The following is a 22,033-nucleotide window of genomic DNA, read 5'->3' on the forward strand; positions in this document are numbered from 1 at the left end:
AGGTTTTTAAAAGCATGTTTCCTCCATGTCCTTGGAATACCCATTATGGAATTGATGTGGACAGGTATTAATAATTGTTCATTATATGATCTCATTGACACAGCACGCAGTATTTGGAAGACTATAATCTTTTTTAGGAAAACAAAATCAGTTATAATTACTGTGAGGACCAGTGTCTTTAGCCCTACATCACTAGCTCACATACAACCCAGATTAATATTACAGACCTCTGGAAAACCTGTCAAATTTGTGTTTGAGGCCATTTGTTTCCTAGTCCTGTGAAAGATATGACTTATCACTGGAACCTATAAGAATTTTCAGTGGTGCAATTTATGGTATTTATGTGTGTTCCCAACACTGTTATTATTAACAGCAAATCCCATTTGGCAATATATTTTACTTGAAAGAAGGTTCTAAATGTGACTGAGAATCTGGCATTTGACAAGGTACAAGTATCAATTCCTTGTTTTACCTCCGACCTTCAAGTCTGTAAGACTTTCCAGGTTTTGCTGAGAATGGAGATTGAAAACTACATTATACAAATTAACAATACAGTTCTTAAAAGGTCATTAAATGTCACCTGGATAGAGTCAGAAATAATGGAAATTTTGTCTTGGTGCTAGCCTTTGCTCCAGTTCCTTTGTGCCACTCTGGGTTTTTGGAAGTTTGTGCAGACTGCAGACTCCCCGGGGAAACCTAACAAAATCCCTGAGATTTTCCTACTCAGAGCTAAGAACTGCCCAAGCTTAGACTTTGTAAAATGAGAGATTAAAAAAGCATCTTTGTTTCTTCCCTTGGAATATAATTTCATAGTTGTACCCCTCAGGAGATGCTTCAAGTCTTGTCTATACTAGAGGGTTTAGCTGGCATATTAATACCAGCAGTCAGTCCCAGTGGAGACGCAGGCTAATCTTCTGATAGTATAAATTATTGCAATTGCCCAAATAAAATATGATAAGGATTTTTTGTCACGCTACTGTATTTGCAGCAAGGATTTTCTGGCATGGGTTCATCTGATCCTTTTTTATGCTCCTGTAAGACTCAGGTTCTCCTCCGTCCTGGCAGACTATGGCTTCTCAGCCCCTCCTGCTCCCTGCTGCTGTTGTCTCCCAGAGCTGGGTATGACTGCTTTCTTCTCCATGTTTCATATCCAATATTTTGATGGCATTATGACCCCATTTGATGCCAATGGTGTGATGGACACTGGTTACCCAATGTTAAAGTGGCCTAAGTTAAATCACCATTTTGAAAACATAATGCAGGAAAATTGATTTCCCAGTGTTTTCCACACAACAGACTGTTTGCTGGCTATGCTAGTATCCTCCTTCACACTCTATCATTTCATAGACCCTGAAATATCAAGGCTGCTTTGCACCTAAACTTTCTTCATCTGAGGTTATCATCATGTCTCCATGTCTTTAAGAGGCTTGATTTGCCCAGTGATTTCTTCTTGACAGTATTTCTTACCTACAGCTAATGTGAATTATTAGAGATTGACTATCATGTTATTGTAAAATTACAATGTTGTGTAACGCTGGAATTTAAAGGTCAGCCAGGAAAGCAAGTGCCAATATCTGACAAACAAAATATTTTGTTCAGTCTTGCTTCAATGACTCTTGCTAACTGAGCTATGGCAATCTCACTACACTGGTATCACCTGTTCCACAGCAATAAAAAAAACCAAACCCCAATCCAAAACCAGACACCCATGTGTCGGTCCATGTCATTCATCTGAACAGTAACACCAGGCGTGCACGGACATGATGGTAATCAATAACCCATCAGTGACTCAGCAGAAGGATCTCGGGTGAGATCTGTGCATTTACTGACCTATTTTCTTTCCTCCTTTTATATACCGCCAAGCAGTCACCTAGGCGAATCTACGCTTTAAGGTGCAGTAATTCCAATAACGTTTGCTTTCGATACGAGTTATTCCATTCCCACGGTGTCGAGAAGCTGGATCCCAGGTGCGGCTTTCCCTGTGGTCTGCGGCGAGCGGACCCATCCTGCCCCAGACGAAAAGGCGGAGGAGGAGCAGCGGAATGCGACAAGTGGCACTAGGTGCGAGGAGCTGCGGCGGCTCTTGCACGGCCCAGCTGAACTGCGGGACACCGCACCTGCTTTCGGCAGAGACGCCTCGCCAAGCCACGCAGCCCCAGGTGGCGCGGGAGGAGCGACTCCTCGGCGCCGTGACCGGGCTGATGTCACACGGCGCCCCTGCTGCTCCCGGCCGCCTGGCGGGGACGCTGCCGTTAACGGGGCTGCGCCGGGCGCGAGGGAAGGGACGAGCAGCACCGAGGAGAGGGCAGCTCAGCCCCCCAGCCGGACCCCCGCCAGGGAGGGCCGGACCCGCCCCCAGCGCCGCTCGGCCGCCATACTGCGGGACAACCCAAACTTGTTACAACACGGGCACCAACTCCTCCTCCTCCTCCTGTTGCCCCTCCCGCCGCCACCGCCCTGCCCCCGCCGGCGGGGGGAGGAGGGGGCTGCGCCGGCCCAGCCCCAGCCGCGGGGAAGGCGCCGAGGCGGGCGGGGGCTGTGCGAGGGGAGCGCCGCAGCCCCCCGCAGGTAGGAGCGCCGGGCGGGGCAGGCTGTGCGCCGGCCGGGGGAGGAGGAGAAGGCGGCGGGGGGGCGGGCGGAGGGAGCAGGAGGCGGCGGCGAGGGAGCGGTCGGCACTGGGGCCGGCGACCGTCCGTGCCCGCCGCGCCTTCTCCCACCGAGGTGGGTGTGGGGCTGAGTGACCCGGAGTGGGAGCGCGCGGTGCCGCCGCACCTACGGAACGCAGTCGGTCCTGCCGCCTGACGGGGCCCGGGCCGCCGCTGGGTTCGGGCGGGGGGCGAGGGCTGAGGCAGCCCCCGCCTGCGACGCGGCTGGAGTGAGGCGGAGAGGAGGAGCCTCCAGCAGCAGCAAATGAGCGAGGGCTGTCAGGTTTATAAATCTGCTTTTCCTCCCACCGCCCCCGAGCCCCGCTGACTCCGGCGGGAGCGATCGCCTGCCCGCTGGCTGCGGCTCCGCCAGGTGCGTGTCCGGGGCGGCGGCCGGGTCCCCACCGCCCGTGCTCGCCGCACCTGCCGCGAAGACGGGGGGCCGGGAGCGCGCCCGAGGGTGGTGGGGACGAATGCGAGGCGTTCTCGCCCGGCTGGAAAGCGGTCGGTTTCCAAAGGCCAGCAGCCCAGGTTGCCAGGAGTGTGTCCGGGCGCTTCGGGGAGGCCGCTGTCTGCTGGAAGCCGCCGTCCCTCATTCAGCGAATAGCAGGACGCGGTACTGGGTACTTGCTGTCGGGTAACCGGCTGCATGTGTGCTGAAGAGCTGTTATGTGCTGTTTTATTTTTCAGCTGTCAAGGAGACTTTAAATCACGTCTCCACAGAGGTGCCGAGTTTGCAAGGTACGGGTGAAGAGAGAGTTTTCTGTCCCCATTTGCCCCTCTGCTAATTCTGAGGGGATCTTTTTACGGCTTCGCGGATGTGTGGGTTGTTGCATGGTATTTTCCGCGTATACAAAACTACGTAATGGGCGTTTAGGGGAGAAGGATTGAGTGGACGAATGCAGCTGTGGTAACTTCATTGTTGCAGCTCCGTTCTATTACGTGACTGCCTTTAGCAGGGAGTGGAACAGTAGCTTGATCCTGCCCTGGTGTGGGAGGGAACCTGATGGATCTGTAGGTTGAAGGGCTTTTCAAGTCTGCTTTTTGGTTTAATGCTGAAACATTTTCCTATCTCCATTCATGTCTTTATTATCATGTACCTCTTGCGGGGAGTTACTTCGGCTGAAAAATGTGAAACATCACCTTTAAGTCTGTGGCACCCAAGTGTTTCTAGTAGCTCTGGAAGTCACTGTAGTAATAAAGCCTCTTTTTTTAAAGAAAACTAAAATTCCTACAGTAATGAGCACAAGGCTGTTGAGTGCTTTATGCCCATCAGGCTCAGAAATAGCTACTGATCTCATACTCCCTTTTGGATACCTGTGTGGTGGTTTTGTTGGAGAACTGTTTAATGACTTCTTTTATTAGAAAGAGTGCAAGCTCAGGCAATTACGCAAGTGTGCCTAAAGGAAGCTGTGCTGGCTGCATGGATGGCAAATGTGGAGGCCGAGCCGGAGTGGGAGTATCATTTACAAACTGAGTTAGAAAGGGGCATTGTAAGAGAGAACCGAGTAGCCCGTGTAGGGTGAAACACTGTACGTACCGTGTTCCCTGCTGTGCGGGGAAGAACATTTGTGCAGTGGGCTGCCTGGGGTGAGCAGGCTATGTGTGGATGGACACTCATCGTTCTTTCCGGTAGCAGAGATGAGGTATAGGTGACATTTTTTTCCACTGAAAGCAAATGAGTGGCATGGGAATCTGTTACTATGTCTATATTCTTGGTGGGGGAGGCGGGGAGGGCAAGAAAGCTTTGTAAATGGGGCGCTGGATTGACAGGTGAAATCTGTCTTTACTGTGATTTCTTGGCTTGGAGAGGGAGTATTTCACTATCTTTCCCCCCTCCCCTGAAGCAATTACTTCATATACCTTTTTCAATGGTCAAGGACTGCTACAGAGTCTGCTGACAAAAGCTGCTTGCATTCGTACCTACCAAAATAGGTCTGTAGCTGTTTTTTAAATTTCTCTTTTTTTTTAAGAAACAAAAGCCATTGTAGCTGATGGGGACGGCGGTAGCTGCTTCCAGAACAAATGAAGCGTTTGATGTGAACGGTTCTATTTCACAACTCTAACACTGATTCATTGGTTTTTCTGGACACTGTAAGTACAGTGCCCGCAGACTTAATACGCGGTGTTGCCATCTCTTTGCTGGTATTACGATACCCCCCCCCTCAGTCCCTGTATAAACAGCCATTACAATGAACACTTGATAACCTTTTTTGTTAAACTTGCATGGATATAGCAGTAGCCTGCCAAAATGTGTGGATTTATACCACTTGGAGGTCCTGCAGGAAGGAGAGATGTTCTGGATGCCCTGGTGCATCCCTTATTGGCCTGCCTCCTGAGCATGTGAGCGTCAGAGTTACGTGCTTCATGCACCTTCTTGCTGGGGAGGAGCTGGAGAACTCAGAAGGATCTGTCATCTGCTGAAGGCCACTTGGCTGGAGTTGGAAACTGCACTGTGCTTGCTTTGCAGCACACTCTTGCCCTCTCTCCCAGCTGTCTTAGGGGGTGTGTGCCAAATGAATATTTTTGTGTTAAAATACGTTTTCTTAGATGTTTTCTTGCAGTGAAGCAGGTGGAAGGTCTCTTTCAGTCATGTCAAAATTAATTCTTGCTTTGGGCTGCTAGCATTAGATGTAATACTAGGTGCATATGCCGCCTAGTTAGCAAAACGTGTTGGATAAGTTGATAGGCAGTTGTGCCGTAATCTGATTTTTAAGAATGACTTCTCAAAGTGCGACTCCAAATCAGTAGAAATAAAATCTTGAAGCGTTTCTATCATAGTTATGTTGTCTCGGAACTCTGCCAATTGTTTTGATTTAGTTTTGGTCTTCTCCAGGAAAAATGGAATCTCAAGGCAGTTGTTGCAATAGGGATTTTGTAGGTAACAAGAATATAAAGTATTTCCCCTGAATGTTCAGAGGTGAAGTTACTTATCCTGGTTTTTGCTGTGCAAAGGTAATAAAATAATTTCCAAAGTTGACTAACGTTTCTTGTAAGCCTTCAATGCTTCCAGGTATTGGATCTTATTGGATTCATATTCTGTGATTTAAATGAGTTGAAAAGTAATTTCTGAAGGTATATGACCATGAAAGCATTATTCATGAACGGGTGGTGATCTACTATGTTTCTTATTAAACTGAGAATTAAGTACTTGTAGACATGACTGAGACAATTTTTCATGGTGTTTTAGATTCTGGGAAGCATGTGAGAATAAGGTTGGAGATTTAAAGATGACAACAAAAACAAGCAAAGCGGATTGTAAACTTTCACTGTGGTAATATTAAACAGTTTGTTGGGGGGGTATTCTCTGTTGTGCCCTATACTTAGTTGCTTTATGCCATGTCAATTAACTGAAGAAAGGTATGCGCAGTTGGGAGGCTGCATAAAAAACAAGGAGCTGGGAAGTGCTTTTGGCTTTTTATTTGGTTGTGCTTTCTCTGAAATTTTATGCCTCCTTCTTTGTAACTAGTTATTTTTCTGATGACAAAGCAGTCTTTTATAAGGCCTTCTTCATCTGTCTGTGCATAGTAGTCCCGTGCTCGAGTGTCTAGGTAGATAGGTAAAAGAAGGATATTGAATAGAACGAGGAAAGTCCCACTTACGTTACTTGAGTTTGGGAAGTTGAAGTGGCTGAAGAGCTGCTTTCCAGTGAAGCTTATTCAACTGGTTGTGTACCAGAAGGAGCTTGGGAATGCCAAAAGCACTGCTGTAGCTTCCACTTGCAGTTAACTTGCCCGTGTGTTGATATAGATGTGCAGGCTAGATGTGGAAGATATTTTAATTGTTTCCCTTTTGATAAGAGGGTTTTGTCATTGTTTCTTGGATGAATTAATGAAAGGAACCAAAAATTACTTTTCCTGTTCCCAAAGGTCTTCAGCTGCAAAGAAAAAAGTAGTACCTCATATTTCAGACTAATGTGTGCCGTCATCCTGGATTGGGAAGTTACAGCTCTTGCTGTCCAGAACTGGATTAATGAGGTCTTACATTTAATTGTATTCTAGCCAAAAAGCTTTTATGGTGTTCTATCTCCCTGTAAAGTCCAGGAATGCAAAGGCCTGTTCAGCCTTCTGAAGGTGTTGCTGTAGCCTGCCTTCACCATGAGGGAGGATATTGCCTGTAGTACGGAGTGTGTTGAGCGCCACTTCCAGCCAAGGGCATCCAAGAGCTGTTCCCTGTAACACCAAGCTGTGGTGCAGTGAGCTTCTGGGTATGTGAGCATTTCTGAAAATGAAATGAAAAAATATGCCAAAACTTATTTTTAGTATGTGTAGTGCTTTTTTTTTTTTTTATGATGGGATGGAGGAGGAAAAAAAGACTTGTATTGAATGAAGAGGCATGCATGTTGTTCTCAGTACTGTAACTCTGAGACTTTTGACAAGTAAGTCTTTTAAAGCACCCAACAGCAGCCTTTATTTCAACAGTATGTTGTTCTGTACTGAGTGGTCCAGTTCTTGTGGCCTGAGGGGAAAACAAAACAGATGAGAAAATAATAAAAACCTGTAAACAGACAAAAAAATAATAAAAATCTGTACATGTAAGCAGATAAGGAACTTAGTAAAGACTAAATATAGTTAATTGAAGACCACGTATCAAGTTTAGAACCAAGTTTATTGGCACATGAAATAGTGGACACACTTTTTTGTCTTTCTCTACTCTTCCACCTATTCCTTTTTGTCTGTTCATGTACAGCAGTAAACTCATAATCCACTAGGCATTTTCTGCATTGATCCTCTTGAAAAATTGGTATTAGCCTATATATGAGGCAGGCTAAAGAGGATTGAACACTGCTGCAAAATTAGTACCTGTTGGCCTCATTGCAAGGACAGGCAGGCTCCCTGTCTCTTGCATGGAGCTTGGTTGTGTTTTCCTCTGCAGGATTGTGCATGCTGAGCAGATGTGTAGGTGATGGAGCACTGCTGTGGAAGTGACTGGGAAATATATGGAATTAGCGGACTGGGAAATTGTGGCGTCATTAGTGCATCTGATTGCTTGACTGAGCTGGGAGACAGAAAAGGATATGCAAAGCAGAGGAAGGTTTATGGAGATGGACAGTTCTACTGGGAAAACAGGGAGGAGAGGAAAATCTTCTACAAACTTAGTTAGCTCTTTTCTGGCATGCAACAGAGAGACCAAAGGTTGTCTGGAAGCTAAAGAAGGTCTGACAGAACTGCAGCAAGGCGAGACAGTGGGGAGGCTGGTGTTCCCTGTGCCTTAGTAAAACCTCCAGGTCCACACAGATTTGCATGCATTGCAAATGGAAGAGCAGAGGAGTAGGGAGAAAAATGCATGAAACATGATTATAGTTCTTGCTTTGTTCAAGAGTAGTTTTCACAGGCAGGCTTTAACAGTATTTCTGAGTTTTCTTCCTTCTCCCAATATAAAGCAGGCATTCTTCTTGCCCCAAGTAATTGATTTTGTAAGTATATGCTCAGTTGTGCTTGATTTTTTTTCTTTTTTAATAAACAAATGATACTGTATGAACTTTGTCATTGAATATACAAAGAGGTGCATAGAAATGTGGAGGCTTTTTGTTTTTTATAGAATGTCTTCGTTCCCATTTCCACTGAAAGAGCTAATGAGTTATGGTTGTGTGTTACTGGAGAAACAATGCAGGATGTAAGGAAGAGACCTAGAGATGTGGAAGCTCTTGGATTTGTATTTGAACTCTCTGTGTAAATTTTGTGTTCTGAGGAGAATGGAGCAGTATAGACTTTTTAAAAAACAAAGTGCACATTGACTTGAACTCTGAAATCAGGTCATTGAAGCTGGGCTTGACCTTGTTTATATTTGTTGTAATTAAACTCATAATTCTGGAATGCTTCAAAAGGAGCTGTTGTTTGTTTAGCTGAGCATGATATAGACTGGTCAAAGTTTGTGTGGGGACACAGTTAATTCAGTAATTTATCTCCATAAAATGCTTTACTTTACCTTTTTGGTTTGCAGATCATTTCTTGTGGCAGTAGGAAAGACTAAACTGGCAATAAATACCCTGTGGTATATGGGACTGTCATACACACATGGATAACACTGGTTTGTTTGCTAGAGTTAAAGTAACTTGTAAGAATGGATGTCAGTAAACTATTTTACAGATACTCTGCTTTCACCTCATCTAGTAATGCTTGAATTTATTCAAAAGACACTTACTAGGTCATATTTAAGAAATGAAATCCCAGTTTTTAATGCAAGCATTTGGCTGTTCAGTAAAATCAGATGAGATTCCTTTTGCTTGTCTGAGAGTGTAAGGAAGACAGTCTGTGGAAAGAGGATCACTGGACCAACTGATACAATGGCAGGTTTTAGGAAATCAATATTCTCTCAACCTAATCTTATAAAATATTTATTGCCCCTCTTTCTGAGCCCCATCTTGGATGTTTTCAAGTAGACTCTGTAATTCATGCCAGACATTGCAGTGTGGGCCACGAGATAGTGCTGTGTCTAAATCTGCACTTAATTTGAGTACGGTAAGAATTGTCTGCAAAGCATTTAAGAAGAGAAGAGTGGTCTGCATGCAGAAGTTAATAATCAGGGCCCTGGTCTTGCTGGCAAGTTTGTGTGCATGGAACGTAGCTGAGGCTGGGCCTATGCTTGCAGAGGTTTCCGTCAGGTACAGGGTCCTGCGCAAGTATACTCTCCTGACCTCTCAAAGAAACAACAACAAAAATCCAAACCAAACAAAAAACTCCCCAAAACAACAACAACAAAACAATCCAAACCAACCAAAACCACACACACATGCACACAATCCCCCAAAACCAAAAACCCTCAGTAGCAAGCTTTAGTTGTCTGCAGACCTTAGGAGTCTGCTGGACCAGTGCTGTGCTCAAAGCTGTTTTTTTACTCCCATATATCTGTTGTTCCTTTTCACAAAAAGTGCCTAAAATGGCCAGAGGCAAGAAATTAGGCATTCCTGTTTCCACTCAGCAATTGCATATAATTACTAAGGATTTGCTAGAGGTGCATATATATGCGCACACAGATCCCCATCTGTATATGGCTGTAGATGTACCCTACCTGAAGGGTCAGTTTGTCAGAAAATTATTCATCCATCAGAACTGTAGGTGTAAAGAAAATAAGTACCTTTGATGGAATTAATACCCCCACCAAGAAAGCCAAACAATAAAAAACCCCTGCAAAGCCATTAAAAAGTGTCTGTATTTTGCTAAGTAGTGGGAATTAAATTCTTCTTTCCTGTTAAAGTCTAGTGTTATTTAGGGGAGAGAATGACTGCCTTTTTCTTCATTAAATTATTTGGATTGTGAAAAATCTGCGGTTACATGTTTAGATGCTTGGCCCTGTAGAAATAAATTTACTGTTCTGTTGAATCTGACAGGTTTTTACTCAGCATCAGTGAAATTGATAAACTGCCTTGAAAGGTCGTTCTGGTTATCTTCTAGGTAAGTGAGACATAGAATGTAATTTTTGTTTCACTTCTTTTGTGCTGGAATTAGTTGTAAAGGATTGTATGGTGAATATGTGAGACCTTTCTACAGGCTTAAGAGCTTTTTTCTACAATTTTCTCTCTCTAAAGAATTAAAAAAACCCCAAACCTGAACCCATACGTATACATTTGCAGTATATTAGTTGTTTAAAATATTTGACTGGCTGTTTTTAATGAGGGTGGATACTACTGAAATAGTTTCTTTCTTCAAATATGTAGATAAATTTGTTCTAAATGTATTTTGAATCTTATCTTTTATGTGTCTAAGGGATTTATTACTGCAATGTCAGAGGGTATGTGACACAAATCTCTATTTCATACAAATACATAACTGCATAAACTAAATGTGTATATTGGCTCATGTGTAAATTAAGATGTTGTTAAGAAGACATTCTCAGATGGTTGAATTTGCCTATTTTGAGTTGATTTAAAATAATAATTAAAAAAGGCATCTGTTTGCATTTGTATTAAAATGGGCCTCCTATGTGCATAAATCGATTGTGCATCGAATGGTACATGCTGATATCCAGGAATTCCACTGAGGTTTTTAAGAACTTCTTTTTTCCTCTTCAGCACTGACAACCACCAGAGGTAAAAGTAACTATGATTCAGAGGCTGTCTTCTGTTTTCTAATTTAATTGTTGGCTTTTAGGAGAGTTCAGTTCCTGTTGCTGCACGTCTGCTTCTGTTTTTCTTCATAGTTCTGCTTTCCATCTTCTGGAGTAGAATGCAGATTTATTATATGTCAATTGCTTTGGAAAAAGAAATTTCTCAATGTATTATGAAATGATGCTCTTGATCAGGTGAAACATCTGATGGCCTGTGCAACCTCTGTTTTCTGCTTAGTGTTTGCTGAGAAGGCAATATACATTGAAGTTGAATTTGCTGTAGTGTGAAGGATGGTGCTAAAACAGGTTTAGGAGCATGTCCTGGGGGAATGGGCGAGTGCTGCAGAAAATCAGTTGAGCAGGAATAGTTACTGTTTGGTCTGTGGAAGGTGAATGGATTCAGCTGTGCTAATTTCTATGCAATAAATGGGCTTTGAGAGTCAACGGTGCTAATGTGACCCTGTCATTACAAGGCGCCCGGCAGTGAAGGGAGCTTTGAGGTTCCCACAGAGAGATTCTGGCCTGAATATTTCCATGGCAACAGCCATCCCTTACACATTTATAACCTTTGATTAAAGATACAAAAAGGAGGAGGAAACCTTTTAGAAGTTACAAATGTATAGCTTTAACTAGATCTTTCATTTTAACAATATCCCTTATTTACATTCCTTGGAGTGTGGAGATTTTATAAGGAACACAGCTGTCCTTTTCCCATTTGGTAGACTTCGAGATGACATTTGGGGGTAAATGTGATGTTCTGGAGATGGCTATCTGACTTTGATCATAGCTGCACTAATACCACTCTACCAATTTAGTTGCTATTTACTTACATTAGTGTATTTTGTACCAAAATTACACTTGAAGTTTATTATTTTAGGATATTTGTTACTCTGATAAAAGTGTTTGAGGAAAAAAACTAATTCTCTGTTGAATAAGACTTACTTTCAAAGAGGAGGAACATGAGATGGCCTAAATCATAGTTTCTTAAGCAGTATAGTGGCCGATGCAAAAAAAACCTTACTCTGCTGGGGAGAGCAAGCTGTTCCTGCAGAAACTTAGGCTTGCTCTTGACTTGCAAGCTATGTAGGAGGGCATATTTATGGTTGGTGCATCTCCACATCTCTCCCTCCTTTACCCACCTTTGTGTTCTTTAAAATATTTTACTACATGCAGTGGTGGCCAGGTATCAGGATTGTGAAAGGAGTGCTGTCTGTCCAGGTTAGCTATTCTCATTTGTAAGTCTCAGATGCATCATGTTGCACTTCCTGGGAATTAGTATTATTGAAATGCAACAGAATTTTGCCACCTATCACTTTTCTTGAATCATCCTTGTGAAGAAATAGTGAATTACTTTTGGATTTCACATTTATGCTAGAAGAAATTGAGCTGTAGTACCAGAACTAATGGAGTGGGACCTCTGCAGAGGAATGAAATAAAACTGTGTTTCTTCTGTGCCTTTGCTTTGGACTAGTCAGTACTGACTCTAGGTAAGGGCAGAAGGGGCTGGTGATTGCTGTCTTGGTGAGGGAAAATGACAGATACTTTGTTGGGACTGCATGCAGAATCTCTCCAGCATTTCGCTGTCATTTCTTTCAGAAGGAAGAGATGTATAGATGCTACTAAGCTAAGCGGTTGGTGATTGATAATTTAAATGGACAGGGTTGCCTATGGTTGCCATAACAGGGAGTTTTAGTGCTACAGATACATTGTTCCATTTGAATTGCTAAGGCCAAGCACACTGTGTCATTACCAAAAGCTTCATGTGCCACTTCTGCCTTGACCATGAAGCAAAGCACCCTTGATGCTGCCCTTGTACAGATCCCTAACATTCCTTGGGAGAGTTTTTGGTACTGAAAGACCCAGTTGGTTACTGTGGAAAGTTCATAGTGACTATGCAAAGAGGACTGGAAAGTTCATGATGCTGGGATATTTAGAAGGATATTCTCTGTTATAAAAGAGAAAAGAAAAAGAAAACTTAGAGGAAAATAAGAGGATATTGCAAACTACTTTTTTTATTTAAGCTAGCAAACGATCTTGATACTGTTATTAATCTGTGTAATTTTGCATTGAGAATGGTTTACAGTGGCTGTTGTGATATGAATAAGTATTTCTGGCCACTCTGAAATAAGAGATAACTGTTGTCTGCTTGGGATCTAAGTAAAAGCATCAGAAAACAGAGGTCATCGTGGTGTCAGGACCACATGTCAAATTGACATGGTGGCATAGTTACAGCATTTCCATCAATTTTCATGAACCAAAAAGGTGAGGTTTAGCACTAGTCAGTGTGGTTTGTTTTTTGTTTTTAATAGAGGATGAGGTGGTGTTTTGGCAATTTTTGGCTTTAACCAGAGTTAAACATACATTTTAAGGCCAAATTAGCTTTTGGGTCAAGTTGCCTTACCACCTGAACGCAAGACATTATGCAAGTGAATACAGTTACACCCATGAAAGAGCATGGTCATTTGTCTTCTAAGAGAAGAGTGCTCTCAGTAAAACACTGAAGTCACAACCCCTCTCTCTGAGGTTTTGTTACAGCAGTTACCACCAGAGAAGGAAAGTTGTGCTGTTTTTGTCAGCTTTTGCAATGTGGCAGTAGAACGTAGCAGTTGTACAGGGGTGGATTGGGGTAATGTTTGAGAATAGAAAACGTAATTTGCTAGCTAGCTTCTCTATCAGTTACAGCTAAGATTCTAACCATTGTTTTAGGTTCCTGAAGACTTGTTTGCAAGCCTTGTCAAGGTTTATGTCCTGTTTCACTAAGAGAGTAAAACCAGGCAAGATCCAGATAAATAACATTAATTGAAACTGCCTAAAAGGGGGGTAGAGGTGGGAGTCAAGTGGTCTAAAATTAAGGATACTGAAAGCACGTGTTGGGAGTTTGAAGATGGGTGCATAAAATGCAGCATAGACTCTGATGATCTGAACGTGTGCTTCTGGCAGCTCTGAACTTGAGTGTTCAGACCATGATGTTTGGGCAGTCTTTGAACAGTTCACGCTAATCCTGAAATGTCTGCCTGGATAAAGCTCAGCTGGAATAGATATGCATCTAGAAGATAATACTGTAGCCTTTGTTCAGGATTTGCAGGTTTTTATGTTGGCTTCTGAAAAATGTTTTAATGCTCTCACTAGGAAGAGCAGTGTGGATTTTTAATGTGGTACTTAGATTACAGCCAGTAGCACCATGAAAATGGTTAGATGTCCTTACGGGATTGCTGCTGTGACTTCAAAACTTCTTCAGATGTGATCAAATGACTTCACCAGGCTCTTCTGAAACCCTTCCTGAGGTGTTGAAAATCCTTTGTGGTTGCATGAGTTAAAGGTGTTCAAGCCTTGAGATTTAAGACTTTATAGACTTGAAAATTGTAAATGTAGCTGAGATTCTATATTTGGTTACTGAGGCAACATGCTATTAGATTTTTCTTTATACATTACCACCCCTGAGTATGCCCTCTGTTCAGACAGAGGAACCTTTGGTTTGGGTTAAAATTAATCAGATATTGACAGTAAAGCCACAAGCACTTTTGTAGACTATACTGTTTGAAGGTGGCATATATTAAGATTCTTGTGGGAAGCAAGAAAAAAATGAAGTTTTATCACTTTAATACTGACAATAATGATGAATATCAGTTTCAGCATTCAAAGAGGGAAAGCACAGTTTTGAGCCACTGTTTGTTTTGGCAAGTCATTTTTTGAAAATATATTGATGGAACTGTTTGTACTGTTCTGAGCCAGAACAATGTAAGGTGGGTTCTGCGTGTACTGGAACAAGCAACTTCAGTGTTTCCTGAATCATCCTGAGTAGAGGACTGTGAAGGACAAAACTGTAATAAAAACTGATGATTATTGCTATTCACTCAAAGAGAAAAGCTGTAGCTAAAATTCAATTTAGTTTAAATTCTTGTTGTTTTATTTTCTTTACTCCAAAGGAGTTCATAAAAATATAGTTGATACCTTGCTTTTGAAAACAGGTATATTCCATGGGACTTAGAAGTCAGGCTTCATTAAAATTAAAATCACTTTAGTCTAAATTTTAATATCAAGCTGCTTAGAAATTGTTTTAATCTAAATTTTGGTCTCAAAATTAGTTAGAGTTGGTTTAGTGAGTTTTTAGTGGATAGTATATGTAGCTTGTATAAGTTGGGCTATAAAGTAGGTATTTCTAACACCTAAGACAAAGAAGTATTGTATATAAAGCCTGCTTCTCAGTTGCCTTAAATTCCTAATACTATCATGTACAACAAACTACACACATAGCTGTTTGTCGTCTTTGCACATTGGCACAGATTTTCTGGACTCATCATGCTGAACCAGTAGTGGGGTTTGTGCCAAAGGGTTAAGTGTATAGAGCAAGAGGCAAGGCATGCAATATCCAGGACAGCACCAGCATTGTGATGATTGTCTTTTCTGGGGCTCTGTTGTGATTTGTACAGTCTGTGTAGAAATCCTTCAAAACCTTGTATTTCTATTAGTATTTCAAGTGAATGTGTTTGTGGCAGAGGCAGGAAGTGGGAGGGTGAAAGCTGTTAACTTTTCATAAAATGCACAGCAAGGTATAGAATTCGTCAGAGGCTCTGTCTCAGCCCAGCTGTCAGCCAGAGAGTTACCCACAGGAGTAAAGTACTTGTGCTTGTTTTGGGGTTGAACTTTGTGGCAGGTGGAAACTGGAGTTCACTAAAACAGCTGAGTGTTTGCTGTGGTGATTGTGGCATGCATCTGGACTTTGGCTGTAACCTCCTGCTCAGCTCTTTGGCAGGAGGACAGTGTGATCTGGTCCAAAGCCTGAGGTGAACTACTCAGGCTTTTACATGTCTGAGAAGCATGTGGAACAGCCTAGGTCTGAAACTGCTAAAGGGGGAGAAACTGTGATAGCAGTGAGGATCAGTAATGAAGCTTAATGCTTCTTCTTGTAGCCATCTGCAGAGATGGAAATGTGAGGTTATTGAGCTTCACTGTTCATTGTGTATTGGCTGTCCTTGTATTTGGGGGTCATGTAGACATGCATCGTACAGGAATACCTTGATTAATCAAGGAAGTGTTTCTAGTGTGAACAGGAAACACTTAAAAACCCGAGCTTTTCATTAGCACTTCCCCTTTCCTGTCTAGCCTCTGTATGATGAAATACTGGAGTTTATTTACTTCTGGACTTGAATGCCTTAAGCATTTGGTAAAATTTTCTTGTACTCAGGCGTTCTGTATTTGCTTACATTGCCACCATGTTTCTTCAAGATTCTCAGGATGCCTTGATCATTTTCAGGATATAAAGCACTTCTTTTTTTTGACCTCCCAAAGCAAAGACTTGCTTTCTCAATTTTCAGAATTTTGCTTTAATTTTAATACCTAATTGTATTTGTTTTTCGAAGTTTATGTGAAAATGTTCAAAGGTTTCTGTGTTACTGTGATGTGACATGAAGCAAGGGAAGTTTAATCTTTTGTAGTTGTTGAAAACGTGAGCTTTAAAAAACATTTAGGAAACAGAGAAGAAATACAAGTGATTTTTTGAGAGGTTGTGGAAGTCATTATGAAGGCTTCTGAAACTTTTTTCCCAACAGTTAAACTGTGCCTGATATAACAAAATTAGGTAGGTCCCTTTATGTGGAGAAGAAGGGCTTGCAGGTTGTGATAGTGTTTGTTGCTTTCACAATTAATGAGTTCCATTTTCTGCAAAAATCTGAAGACTTCAGGCTCAAAATTGATGGCTTTATGGTACTACCAGGGCTTTCATATTCTGATGGCATTCGAGGGCCCCAGATAGGCAGGTGTGTTAAGGGTTTATGGTTTTTAAACACCAATGGGAGACATGGTCACTGCCCTATGAAGTTGACAGCGTAGTTTGAAACAAGAAGAAAGTGAACCTCATGGAAGGAGGAGAATCAGAATTTCGGAAGATAATTTAAGTGGTCCTGCTCCTTTGAGTCACTCAAATTTGTGTTTGGCTGTTTCATCTGAAAATGCTTTCCAGATAAGGCTATCTGTGGAAGTGGATCCCAAATGCTTGGAGGAGGGAAAGGTAGCAGTAGCTGTTAGTTTATTGAATATACTGCAAAATTGAAAGTGTGGGGTAGGGGATGTAAGCATCACCCACATGTCTGAGCTGTGTGGCACAGACATCAAGAGTGGATAGTTAAGAAGGGCGTGGAGTTGTGAAGGATGGAAAACTGGATAAGAAGAAAGAATTACAGGATGTAAGTGTTCTTACAGAAAAGGTGATTTTGGTGTCTTTTTGAGAGGGAGGATGGGAAGGATCATGTCTAGATTTCAAACAAATGTGTTGTGTGAAAAGAAAAGGGGACTTGCTCTGAAGAAACTCATCCATGCAATTTCTAGATGTGGTTGTTCCATTGTGGAGTGAGACTATAGTGTGTATTACTGATCTGATGCAAGCTGAAATACGTATCATTCTGATCACACGTTACCTTCTTGGTATACCCACTGCAAATACAGTAACAAAGCCCATGATCACATTTTTTCCCTCCATCCCTCCAATTTGATGAGAAATAGATAACTAGGTTTTTTTCCTAAGGTATTTATGCAGGGAAGTAAATTAATCACATTTTATAAATCTAGTAGAATTTTACTGGTATCCTTCCTATGCCAGAGCATTGGAACTTGCAAACCTACTGCTGTTGATTACCATGTTCACACTATGATAAAAATTTAAAGATAATGCAGTTGATTATTGCTTGTGGTTTTGTATCTAGGTATACCAAACATATTGGGAGTTCATTTCTACAAATGGGTTTTCCCTGAGGTTTGTATTCAGGCTGCACTGATTGATCCTTGGCAATAGCTGTATCAATAAGCTGAGTCCTAGTAGGCAGCTGGTAATGGAACTGGGTTTTTAGAGGGCAGCCTTATTGGAATATGGCTCTCATTATGGGAGAGTACCACATCTAAAGTCATTTTAGTTCTTGATGTTGCAGTAGTGCCGTGTGGAGATGGTGTGATTGCTCCAGGGAGAAGGTGGAAATGCCTCACATCACTCAGCTGTCCTCCTGCTGATTAAGGAGTGACACTGTCTGAGATGCCTTTAGGAGGCAGGCATTTATTTTCAGATGGAGAGATGTTAACCAACAACTGAAGCCTTATGGGAGCAAAGGGTAAGCAGGGCTGGAAAGGGAGGATGCCATTCCCAAAACATTTATTTTTCTGTTTCTTAGTATTAGTGTATCTTAAGAACAGTTTTCCGTTTACATGATGAAGCATTTAGCACTTGCGAGCTGACTATGTGCAGAGCTAAGTGTTCTCTGTTTCATACTCTTATCTTTACACTTGCTCAAATGTAAAACAGCCTAGTGCTAATTTGCATCCTGTTAGTGAGACCAGCACTGATGCTTCTTATTCTTTCTACTCTTTTCAGATAGTATTAGGGGGTTTGTTTTGTTTTTGTTTTAATATTGATCCAAAATCTAGTTTTAAGCCGCAAAGGGATTTAAATCCAGGAGGCTGCTACGATGTGGTCATTATATTTGTGGCAGACTCATTACTTGATGACAAAATTTAGGGCATTGCCAAATGCTCAAGGCAACCTTTTGCTACAGTCCTTGTAATAAAGCTCTGAGAACAGCCATGCAGCTTGAGTTGCAGGTAAGAAATTAGTTTTTTAGATATTTTATTAGGCAGGGTGAATTGGAAGCTCATTTAAAGATTCTTCTAGTAAATTAGTTGTCACAATAGGGAATAATTTAGTAGCAGTGGAAAATAATTTTTTAACTTGTAAAATCGTGTGATCTAGGCTCCAAATGGGAGAGGCTTACATAGTGTTATCACTGTTGACTGGTCAATTTCATTACATCATAACTAACAATGAAGCTGTTTGAATTGCTTAGCAGATTGAAATTTCTTAAACTGACTCTGAGTCATGTTGTCTATGTGGAGATTAACTGTAAATGTTCGTATGTGTACAGTGGCATCTCTTTCTGTGAGTAGTTTTCATTATTTCTGTAATAGCCTTGGTTCAGCTGGAGACATATGCAGGTGTAGTTCCCAGGAACAGCAGTGCTTGAGTAAGTGCCTCAGTGCTGTCTAATATGACCCATTGGGAAGCTGTTTTCTTTTTGTTGTTGTTGGTACATTGTTTATAGATACTGTATGTTTTCTATTGCCATACAGCTTAAATGTGAAGAATTCTGGAAAAACACTGATGCCTATTTTGTGTAAATTGTGGCTGAACAGTTGGCTGCTTTCTTTACACAATGAGTGTGCAAAACTGTAACTTTATTCTGTATACCTTACTACAAATCACATCAAAGCCTGATGTCTTCAAAATAAATCTCAAGATTAATCTGTGTTTACAAAAGTGAATGGCAGTTGAATATCAGTATTTTTTGCCCAAAGACATGCTGAAGTTAGATGAATAAATGGGGGCTGGGATGACAGGCACAGACCTCAATTGTGCTTGTGCTCTAGAATGTATTACTGCATTTTCTGGTTATTGCTTCTAAATCGTGCCAGTGCTTTTGCTTTTTTATTAAAACTTGTGGTATGTATTGCGTAACTAGTATTTGCTTTTTCCAGTTTTGTGATTTTAAAAATTTAACTGTACCTTGATTATCAGCGTCACTGAAGCCCACTTGAATAAATGAACAGAAGGCACTCCACACAAATGCAAAATCAGTAGGGTGTTGTTTGGAAATATGTGCAAAACAAAAGGCAAACCAAGAATAAAATCTGCCTTTCAGAAGGCATCAGAATAATCTTTTATGCTCCTAAAAGATCTTTTCCTTAATAACAAGAATCTATTAAATACTGAAAGGATGCTGTTACATTTTAATGACATTGATGCTTTGTCTGTTAAAAAAAAGAAAACAAATGGGGAGGATTCTGTGAGCACTTTGAGAAGCTAAGAATTCAAGAAGAGACTTCCCTGGTTCTCATTTAACATGTATATTTAATTTTTTTTAATATGTTAATTTTGTTTTAATATGTTTAATATGACCTTTAGTCAAGGTCTCACTAAACCTATGAATTCCCAATTAGTTTTTTTTAAATTTGATCAGAAAAAGAAGACCAGAATGGTAACAATGACAGAAAATCAGATTCAGAGAAATGAACATTTCTCAACGAGTTTTTGTGGTGGTTGTGCATGCAGTGCTATCTATCTGAAGTTTGATATCTTGAAATTTCTTTTTCCCTCCTACTATGACAAAAAAGGTGTGTGTGTATATATATGTTTATTTTCAGGGATATTGGCGGGTAGCAGAATAAATAGAGCTGATGATGTAGTGTGCAAAATGGAGAAGGATTTTACAGTGAGACCATGGCACACACAAAGAATTGGATAGCTCTCTTGAGGAAGTTCATCTTTGTTGGAAAGGGAGACTTTCCTGAAGAATTTGGCTGAAGAGGTGGTGTCCATAGATCAGTGTGCAGGGAGCACTAGATAGGCGCAGGCAGGGGAGTAAGAGTTTGCTCTGGTGGTGGTAGGTCCTTCAGTAGGAGTTTGCCACAGCAGGCTTTTCTTGGTTTTGGTCTGGTTTTCAAGGCTGCTGGGAGATGAGGATTGTTTTTGTGGGTGCAGGTGGTTTTTCTTTGCACTCAGTTGGAGTGATTTGAGAGGGTGGTCCTACCAATTGGTGGGAGATGTGTGTGATACAGACCTGCTTTTCTCCTGAATGGCTGAAACCTGGTACGTGGCGTAACTTTCTTTGGGGAATGGTAAGCTGATACTTCTGATCTGGAGTAGCTGTTGTTGGTGTTTTGCTCTCTCCTGTTTTTTTTCTGGGTATGTAGCCGTGTCTGCTTTTTCCTATTCCTTTCCCTTTTAACTTTTTTTTTAAGCTCATGCCACATGACTACTATCTTGCATAACTCTCTACAGCTTTGTTTATTGATGCACTTCAGTACAGACTATTCTTTTGTCTTTGCTTTTGTCCCTGTAGCTTATGTGGTAATTAGTTTTCCCCTGATCTCTGCAGGTGCTGGCAGACAGGGGCAGAGTTGCCAGTGCTGTGGGACAGCTCGGGAGGTCCTCTGCTAACCTGTCAGCAATGGATGTTGCTGTGGTAGCCTCACTGGGGCACCTGCCTGCTTGTTGGCCGTTGCCTCCTCGCCAGGCTGCCCTCTCCAGGAATAAGAGCACCAGAATGGGCTGCTACGGAACCTTCACAGAGGGAGCGGCTGGGGCTGCCAAGTGTCAGGGCATAAACCACAGGTGGTGGTAGTGAGTGGAACTGAGAGTGTTCCTCACATGAGAGTTGCGTCCTTCTCCACAGCTTCTCTCATTTTACACAAATCACATTTTGCCGTTGTTTCTTTTCTTTTTTAGCCCACAAAACCATGGATTTGCCAAGTAATTTTCATAATACAGTTTTTATTTGTGTGCTGAGAGTTACTGCTTTTTAGTTGCAGAATTGTGCTGTGAACACCAGCTGAAGAAGTATAGTTGCAGATTAGAAGTGGACAGTGTTCAGGCTTCCTTTCTCATTATTCTGTCAAGAACGAAATGGTTAAAACAATGAGAGGTTTCTGGTTACCATGTTTGTATCAGCTGACTATGTGTTTTTCTTATTAATGAAATGTAGCTGAGTAGTTGGCATCTGCTGTGAGGGAGGGTGAATGGGAGACGGAAATTATCAACCATCGGTTTTGTGACTTTGCTTTGTAGACCAGCTATTTAAACATAGTGCAGTAAAACTTAGCAATTTTGGCAATTCAGAATGATGCTGGCAGTTCCACATTGTTTTCTGTGTGAACAAAGTAGCTGTTGCTGTTCTGGTTGTTTCTGTTAGCCTTCATCAGTGTAAAATAAGGTCCACAAAAACTGCTGTGAAACTAATGATCTCTTTTGAAAAAATCACACACGTTTGGGATTCGTGTGGTCGCTTCACCAGTGTGACCGAGGACCAGATTGGGGGTATGTAGCACAGCATGCCAGAGCAGAAGCCAGTGGTGCATGCTGGTTTTTGCAGTTAAAATGGTTTGCAGAAATAGTGCTGACAAAGTCACCTACCAGAGTTGCAAACAGTCAGGAGGTTTGGGGAGAGCTGCAGTGACTGAGTTGCCATCCTTGCTTTGGCCTCTGGGGAAGTCAGTGTAACTAAACAAAGAAGTTTGTTTTAAAAAGTAGTTTGTTCTAAAAAGTTTTAAGTGACTTTGGGTGATAGCCTCATGATCTTGAAATTAGGTTATGTGGACAATATAAATTTGCTGTTTGAATTTTACATCTGGGAGGATTTCAAAAAGCTCAATGAAGTAAGGCGCTTAAATTTGCTTGGAAGACCAGAGTAAAATGAGTGCATAGCCCAGTTTTCATGACTGTTTTCTGCTTTTATATTAGATGTTGCTTTAAACTTTAAAGGCATCAGTCAATGAAAGAGGCCTGTACTTTTCAAAATTTTCCTAAT

At 41.6% G+C, this 22,033-nt stretch overlaps 1 protein-coding gene across 23 annotated transcripts in view; it reads left to right on the forward strand.

Annotated features, from left to right (window-relative positions):
- The first annotated feature begins 2,470 nt into the window (after positions 1-2,470).
- Positions 2,471-22,033, forward strand: part of SEMA4D (semaphorin 4D) — a 100,675-nt gene continuing 81,112 nt past the window's right edge. For 5 of the 23 annotated variants that reach the window (XR_005603829.1, XM_039567013.1, XM_039567017.1 and 2 more), the window contains exon 1: positions 2,747-3,018. The gene's annotated coding sequence lies outside the window, so the exon portion shown is untranslated. Of the gene's footprint in view, positions 2,569-2,696; positions 2,722-2,744; positions 3,019-3,335; positions 3,387-9,975; positions 10,040-22,033 lie in introns of those variants that run through there. The other 18 variants (XR_005603828.1, XR_005603827.1, XM_039567012.1 and 15 more) reach the window with 12 other exon arrangements.

The sequence above is a fragment of the Corvus cornix genome, chromosome Z (assembly GCF_000738735.6).
Source record: "Corvus cornix cornix isolate S_Up_H32 chromosome Z, ASM73873v5, whole genome shotgun sequence".
Classification (NCBI taxonomy): Eukaryota; Metazoa; Chordata; class Aves; order Passeriformes; family Corvidae; genus Corvus; species Corvus cornix.